The sequence below is a fragment of the Mixophyes fleayi genome, chromosome 1 (genome assembly GCF_038048845.1).
Source record: "Mixophyes fleayi isolate aMixFle1 chromosome 1, aMixFle1.hap1, whole genome shotgun sequence".
NCBI classification, from domain to species: Eukaryota; Metazoa; Chordata; class Amphibia; order Anura; family Limnodynastidae; genus Mixophyes; species Mixophyes fleayi.
The window spans coordinates 223622693-223631304 of record NC_134402.1 but is presented as its reverse complement, the minus strand read 5'-3'; the positions used below and the strand labels follow the sequence as shown (position 1 = coordinate 223631304).

The following is an 8612-nucleotide window of genomic DNA, read 5'->3' as shown; positions in this document are numbered from 1 at the left end:
AAATTTATGCTGCATTGGTTGCCATAACATTATAACCGGTCAGTGAAGACTGGACGTAATTCTGTCATGGATGACAGCGAGCCGAACCTTTCTCCATCTCAGATCTTAGCGAATCAGATCCAGGCCTTGTCGCAAGTTGTACAGAGTTTTCTTGTGCTGACAAGCGATGAAATAGAGTCCTCCAGAAACCCGCAGGTTCAACAGGCCTCCTCTGGCGTCAGTACAGAGCCAAAATTGAACTTGCCTGATCGATTTTCTGGAAACAGATCCTCTTTCCGCAACTTCAAGGAGAGTTGCAAGTTATATTTTCACCTGAGACCATGCTCCTCTGGCTCTGAACAGTAGAGAGTCAGCATCGTAATTTCCTTACTCCAGAGCAACCTCCAGTCCTGGGCCTTTACTCTTCCACCAGCGAGTCCCTCCTTGCAATCTGTGGATGCCTTTGTCAAGGCCCTAGTTCTGTTATATGAGGACCCAGAAGAGAATATATGCACTAGGTAATCATCTACCCAGTCTATTATCATTAATTCATATTATCCAACGACTGGGTTGGTGCACCCTCCCCATGTGAAGCCAATAATTACATAACAAAGATACACAGAGTGTGAAGAAACGTGTATATTAGGGGCACTCAATGATTATTGAGTAATATAAAACATACATTTTATTAGTACATTTAAAACGTTATCATGGTCCCTGAGTAGTACCTGAATACCGCTAGTGGGGAAATAAAACCAAAAAGAAAATAACAAAAAAATGACTCGAGTATAAATGAAACTATAAAAATTAGAATGGCAGGGTTCGCTGCCATACCTCACTGTGTTGTTAAATTTTACATTTCCTTTATTATATTATATAGGGGTAATATATAATCCTCATGCTGCTAGAATGCCTGTCATTATGAGGATAAAAAGTATGTTCTTTTAGAAAATTCCTGTTTATACACACAGGTTATAAAAGATCTTATACTGATAAATATAATACCCTCTAAATTGCACCTACTCGTAGGGGAGTAATAGGAGATAAGTATTTAATTTATTATAGCATATGGGTAATTACGATATTGATTCTATATAGAATTGTAATGAGACAGATATTATGCTATCATATTGCCATAACTATCTTCTTCTGGAGTACTCTCCGAGATAGCATACCATACTGTGTCACGTATTAATTTCACGGAACTAGAATCTCCTCTCATATCAAGGATTCACTGGTTACTGCCATCCTAAACATATAGAGGTTTCTGGTTTCATAATTTGTTCGGAAGGCAGTCCCTTAATAAGATATATGGCAGGACTACTTCTGCCCTAATTCCTTCATATTGCCATAACCTCCGGTCATAGATTTAGCTGACCGCGTCCCTGGTTACCTATATTGTCATATATGGTTCCCCAATGCCTATATAGGTATCAGTATGGTGCCTCCTATAATAGGTTTAAATAAATATTCCTCCCAACTCTAAACTTATTTCAGCAGCATGGATTCAAATTAGTAACACAGCGAGTCAAACGCTGATGCGCGTTTCGCTTACTCGCTTTAACCTGGTGAATTGTTGACCATCAAGTGGGCCCTTGAAGAGTGGCGCCATTGGTTAGGAGGAACAATCCATGTCACTACAATCTTCACCGACCACAAAAACCTCCAGTATATTCAGATTGCTAAAACCCTAAATCCCCTGCAGGCCCGCTGGGCTTTGTTTTTTACCCGGTTTAACTTCATCATCACCTTTCGTCCAGGTTCGAAGAACACCAAAGCAGATTCTTTGTCTCGGAGTTTCATGGCATGTCATCCTCAGTCTCCTGTCCCACAACCTATTATTCCCTTATCCTCCATTCATATCGGTCTACCAAGACCTTGGGGTCACACTCCTCCAGTTCCAAAAGATTGCTCCAGCTCAGACTCCTACAAATAAATTGTTTGTTCCGGTTCATCTGAAGAAGTCAGTCCTCATTGAATGCACGACAACCGCTCAGTAGGTCATCCAGGAATCCATGGGACGATCGTAATACTATCCCGCTGGGTTTGGTGGCCCTCCTGGTCTTCGGGTGTTGAGAAGTACGTCTGTGCCTGCCTGGGATGTGCTAGGAACAAATCCTCCAGAAACCGTCCTCCTGGTTAATTGCTACCCTTGCCTACTCCGAGCAAATCTTAGACACATCTTTCAATGGACTTTATTGTCGATCTCCCATGGTCCTCTGGTCATAACACCATCTGGGTGGTCATTGACCGTTTCAGTAAAATGGCACACTTTGTACCGTTACCCAGCTACCGGATGCCAGAGGCTTGGCCACATTATTCATTGCACATATTTTCCACTTCCACGGTCTTCCAGAAGACATTGTCTCGGACAGAGGGTCCCAGTTTATAGCACAGTTCTGGAGGTCCTTTTGCAACTCTCTCGGGATCAAAATCAGTTTGTCTTCAGCTTATCACCCACAATCAAATGGTCAGACGGAAAGAACCAATCAATCTCTGGAACAATTCTTGCGCATCTATGTATCCAAGTTCCATGACAACTGGTCCTCTCTCTTACCGTGGGCGGAGTTTGCATATAATAACTGTTGCCATTCTGCAACTCGTACATCTCCGTTCTTCGCTTTCGGGTGGAACCAGAGGTTACAGAACTCCTTGTCATCTGTAATTTTTGCTGATGGTTCCGGGACTCCTGCCTTTCACAGAAATCTCCTCCGTTTAGGCTAATACCATGCAGCATCGCAGTCCCCGTAGATTTATATGGGGGCTGCGATGTTCTGCAATGCACCAAGCTTTGCTAAGCTTCGCATTGCACAGACCGGTAAGATGGCGTTACCCATCATTTTAATGGGAAATGACTAGCTTTGCAGCATCCGATACAAGGTTAGTATTGTGTGCCTCCTGTAGCGCTGCCGGTAAGCAGGAAAAAATACTTTGCTCCACAGAGGTCACTTCGCCAGGGCTCCCAGAGTAACCCCGGCATAATGCATCTTAGCGGTACATAAATATTCATCACTGCAGGGGGCGTGTCCTGGCAGCCAAGATGGCCGGTCGATTTTTCTAGAGGCTCCTTCTACAGAAAACTATTTCTGTCCACATTTAACATCACAACTGCTCTGATCCAAACGCGCCGACCACCAGTGAACAGAGGAAGATGCGCTGCCTCCCCGACCGAGCTCTTTTCTGAGCTTATTGCCCCTGGGGCTTCATATTTCCCCCTTGTCTTCCGCCCTGTCCTTTTGGCGCAAAGAGAGAGCAGCGCCTAGTTCTTTATACAGCACTGACCTTTCCTGGCTGCTACACTCGTTGTTTGTGGAGAGCGGTGAAGCATAAAAGGGAGACAGAGTCGGTGATCGTTCCCCGCTGCACCACCTCCCGCGCAGCACTTACCGTTGTCAACTGGCTTCACTAGTGGCTCCTGTGAAGAAGGGGCTGCGCCTGCTATTCTAGCTCCCTGGAAGCAGGGTCCTGTGGAGAGAGTGACCCGTGGCATCTAACCGCGATCCCCCTGAGAAGACTGTTCAGCCGTCATTCCAGACTGCAGCCTTCCTCCATATTTCCTGAGGCCTCTGTGTCCCCCTGAAGAAGCTAATAGCACAGCGAGTGGCCAGACACTGGAACAGGGAGGAACACCTGGAATCTAATTCTGAGCTTCCATCTCATTAAAACTGCAGGTGAGCTGCTGAGGACTGATAACCCTGACAAATGTTTGCAAATCATTGCAACTCTTCATAGCAGATCTGCATTTTTAAGTCATTAAAACAAATGGCTTTATCGATAGCAGTGGGAAGAAAATAATATATTTTTCGCAGCCATATTAGCCCTCAGTAAAAATTTCTGCATCCCCTGAGGCAGTGCTGCCATCTTGTGGCTAGAATATATATTATTTTTTCTTCAGGACCTGTCCGGTACCCTCCTGCCACCTAGTGGCCAAAGTGTACAACTCACAATTCTGGTTTTCTCGTTGTTAATAATCTCAGTTTGCTGGCCTCTAACGCCATTTAGTGTCAGTACACAACACTTATCTGCTAATTGATATTCTCAAGTGCTATTTTCCTTATATTTTTATTTTTTTTAAAAAAACCCTCTCACTATGGAGTAACTAGTCTCCACCCTTGAACCTTGGGGATTGTATGCTAGCAACTTGCATTGACCATATTATTCTACAGCTGGGTTGCACCGCATTAATGCTTCTCCTACTTCTCGAGTTATGTCTCACAAGCCGAAAAAAAGCTGTCCAGCCGGCCATATTCGCCCGCAAAGACAGAACGCAAGTGAACTCCTCCTCACTTGAAACCCCTTCATCGTCAATGTCAGTACACAAGGGGCTAGATTTACTATCAGGCGTGTTTGTAAACCCGCCGACTTTCGGCGGGTTTGGTGGCGGTTTAGCCATCGCCGGATTTACAAAGGCTAAACCTGCCGTCCAAATGAAATGATGTTTTCAAACCCGCCTCTGTATAAAGCGCCATGACGGTTTCAACAATGTTCAACATACAAACAGCCGGATTTACTATTAGGGGGTTTATAAAGCCGCCGGAAAACCGCCATTCAAAAGACCAAAATGAAAGCGATGCTTGTGAGCGGTGTGATGGTTCAAACAGTGTGCTGTTTCAGGTATTTTGCCAATCAGACCATAAGAGAAAGGCCTATTTCATGTCCAATGACCCATTAGGACTGTGTATAGAAAATGGCCAAAGTGTCATGAAATTTCAGGCTACTGTTTTTTGTTTTTTTTCATTATTTTTTCACCCAGTATGATTGCATAGTAAAATCTCATTTCACCTTTCCTTTTCTAGTTGTTTTGTACTTTTCAAAAAAACACTAGAATACTGTTGTCTCAAAGAAATTAGGATGGGAATTGTTGCATTACATAGTTAACCCTTATTTTAATGCTAATGCAATCCACATGTCAAAAATGTTTTTTCTGCCTGAAGCATAGTGCATAGTTGTTAAAAAATCAGTATACTCTTGTTTAATGTGCAGAAAAGAAAGACTGACACAATAGAAATTTAACAGCATTTATTGCAGAACACAATAAATAATAACGTATAATGGTTATAGAAACTTGACAAAAAATTAAGCAATAAGAAACATTGTGCTAGCAATGCCTTTTTGCAGGCATATCGCTATGCTTGGTGCCACTCTCTCCCCTCCCTCGCCCACCCCTGGTGCGAGCACCTCTCCTTGGAGGAGTACTCTGTAGAGATGTGGTAGGCGTACTAGCGGCACTGGTGGTGGCTGAAGACATAGGTGCCGGTAAACGGGCTACAAGTTCAGAATGTAGTTGCCCTGCCAGCCGGGTGACATTGGCATTCCCCTCACGTACTGTGGAATGTAAGGCCTCCACAGCCCCAGTCATTTGTGCCAGCTGCACATTAGTTTGTTCCAAAGCAGTTGCCAGACGGTTGATTCCAGCAGGGAGTTGACTATTTGAGCGGTGTAGCCGCCTCAAATGGGCCGCAATTTGTGACATGTGTCTCGTTTGGCTGTCCATAAACTGACACTGTTGTGCCTGGAAATTTGCAATGGATTGGGCCATTTCTCGCCCTGTATCCATCCGAGGAGCTGCAGCTTGTTGCTCGGATGACTGTTCCGCAGGGGCAGTTGCTTCTTCCTGGCGCATAGACACGGGGACATCTACCATCTCCAAAGTGATAACTGTGTCTTCCTGTGTGTCGTCAGAAGGTGACATCTGCGCAGACTGGCGCTGGCCTTGCAGAGATGATGAGGTTCCTGTGGTGAAATAACCAAGGTAAGTATATAGGAACTAACATGTTTGTCAATTGAATTCTGGAAACTGTACCAAAAACAAAAAAAATTGAATCTGATAGGTTGCTATAAGCAACATCTCAAGGTTTACAAACCCTCAGTTTAGTAAATCTAGCCCTATGTTCTCATTGGAAAGCATATAAAAATCACTAAATATAACTTGAACACCAACATTTGCACAGAAAAACATCTAACTCCATTATTTCTTCCCCAAACAGAGACCACGCACCTGCTTGCTCTTCAGAGCCTGAATCTCTCATTGAAGGTGGAGGTGTAGACCTCGGACTGGGAGTTACCTGCGGTCCTGGCGAATCTGGATGTATTAGAAAAAGCATACAATGTATTTCCAGAAAAAAGCAATTTCCAAATATACTGTTTATTGCAAAAATGTGTTTGCAATTATTATTTATTTTTTTTTAAGAAAAAAAAAACCCTTTACAAACTATTAGAGTCAAAAATACACTTTGAAAAACTAAAAAATATGCAAAACAAATAAAAAAAAACTTTTGCAAAGAGAAAAGCAGTTTTAAAAAGAGAAAAGCAGTTTTAAAAAGAGAAAAGCAGCTTAAAAAAACTTTTAGGGTAAAAAAACCAAATAACTCACCAACTACTTGGCCAAAAGAGGGCGAATCTGTGTCCTGCACATTTATGCCCTCTACAATTTCAGCCGGCATTTACTGGCGCAGCTCCTCCTCGTACGTGGTGTACTCCATACGAAGTGGGGGGCCACCACCTGTGCGCCTTGTAGACCTCCTTTCCTGGGCCATCTTCTCTTTAAGCCTCCTCTTAATATCAGAGAAACGCTTGCGGCAGTGCGCCACTGTCCGCTTCAGTGGGCCCACCGCGTTCATGGCCTCACAGACTCTCCCCCACAGTTGGTGACGCCGCCTTAGAGGAGTCCGGGCTGCCAGGTTCCCTAGGATGACCTCGTAGCAGGGAATGATGTTGTGCACCAACACACAATTCTCCTCATGTGAGAAACGCACATTCCTCCCTGTCTTGGTGTCCTGCCCTGTCCTGTCTCCTCAACCTCTCCCTCTCCCTCCTCTGACCCCTCAACCTCCATCTCCCTCTCCTCAGCCTGTTCTCCCCTCCTATCTCTGGACATTTTTACCCAGAAGACAGAAAAACACAAAACACTGAAGGACTTACAAATACAAAGAACAAACTACACTACCTACAGACACACTCTCCACACAGTCACACACAGGTAACACAGACAAAGGACAAGTCAAATACAAAAAATACAAGACAGAAAATAAATGAGAAAATAAATGTACAAAACAGGAAAAAACCACAGGACTACTCATACTTCAATCAGATATCGCTCCACCAATCTCCAACTCTCACCAACTCTCAGCAAACCACTATCCTCCAAACTCCTCTCACAAAACTCCTCTAAACCCTATCAGAGAAAAAAAGTGTCAGGCCAGTGGTTTATATAGGGCTTGTGATGTCAAATCTCCTGAGTTTGAAAATAGCCAATAGTAACAGGCCAGGAGACGGGTGTAATTTTCAAAAAAACCGCCTTTACACAAAAGCGCCGTCATTTAAAGCAAAAGCGCCATGTTCTATTCAAAGCCGCCGCCGGCTTTGAGCATTACATCCCGCCGTTACATCGCTGGCGGCTTCAAATTGAAGCTGAAATGCGCCCATTAGTAAATCCGGCTGTTTGCAATGCAAACCCGCCGGAAAACCGCCGCGATGCATGGCTGCTTCATCACGCCTGATAGTAAATCTAGCCCAAGGAATCTCAACCCTCAAATGTAATTTGCTCCACACCAGAGCTGTTAAAAATCATTCAAACCACCATACAAGCCGAGATGAGAGCGGTTATCCAAGACATTAAAGACGAAGTCCTAGCTCTTGGCAATAGCACAGATTCTTTAGAACGCAAAGTGGACAATGTCTGTTCCCACCAACAATCAGTTGACCAACAAATCGCAGAAATGCGCCAATCTATATCAGACATGCAAGATCATAATGAAGATGTGGAGAATCGCACAAGACGCAACAATGTCCGCCTTAAGAATATTCCTGAACTCATTGACGCTGATGCTTTACCTAAATACTTGGAGGGCCTTCTCCATCAATGCCTCCCTGACACTCCTTCTTCCGACTTTCTTCTAGACCGCGCTCATAGAGCTCTACGTGCCAAACCCCCTTCTGACCAGCCGCCCAGAGACGTGGTGATGAGATTCCATTACTTCACTATCAAAGAACAATTTATTGCTGCGACACGCAATACTCCAGCTGTTTCCTATTCTGGTCATAACATCCAGATTTTTCAGGATTTAGCTCCCTCAACGTTAAGAAAACGCCGCAACCTGATCACCATCACAAAAGCCCTCAGAAATCATCACATTCGATATCGATGGGGCTTCCCCTTTGCTCTCCAAGTTACCCATAATGGCTCCTCTCATAGGATTAAGACTCATGAGGAAGGTCTTTCTGTGCTGGAGAAGCTGGGCATCCCGATGACGTCTCCATCCCTGCCCACAGACAGCTCTTCCGTTCCGCGAAGAGCCCCTTCACCTACTTGGTCTACAGCCTAATTCGCTTTTGGGTCTCCTCGCCGGGCTGCAGACCCGTCATTAGCAAGCTATGATTGTGTGTTTTCCTGCTGTTTCTTTTTCTGTTTTCTTTTTTCTCTCCCGCTCTCTGCTCTCCATTAGAGGTTCTCCGGACCTCCGGATCTGCGTTGATATAGAACCCGTTTTCACCTCAGGGGACACGACTAAATAGTACTCATCTGAGAAACTGTTTTGATTTTTTTTCGTTGTTTAATGTTCCGTGTCACTCCCAGACAGTGGTTATTTTTCTAATTAATAGTTTTACAGGGTGGTGTGCTTTGGGTCTGACCT

At 44.3% G+C, this 8612-nt stretch overlaps 1 long non-coding RNA gene across 1 annotated transcript; it reads right to left on the bottom strand.

Moving 5' to 3' along the window:
- Positions 1-5637: 5637 nt before the first annotated feature.
- LOC142107265 (uncharacterized) lies at positions 5638-6407 on the bottom strand. Its single transcript, XR_012679919.1, has 3 exons — positions 6353-6407; positions 5978-6061; positions 5638-5712 (listed from the first exon to the last, which is right to left on the bottom strand). It is a non-coding gene; the product is annotated as an uncharacterized LOC142107265 (long non-coding RNA).
- Between the last annotated feature and the right edge of the window lie 2205 nt (positions 6408-8612).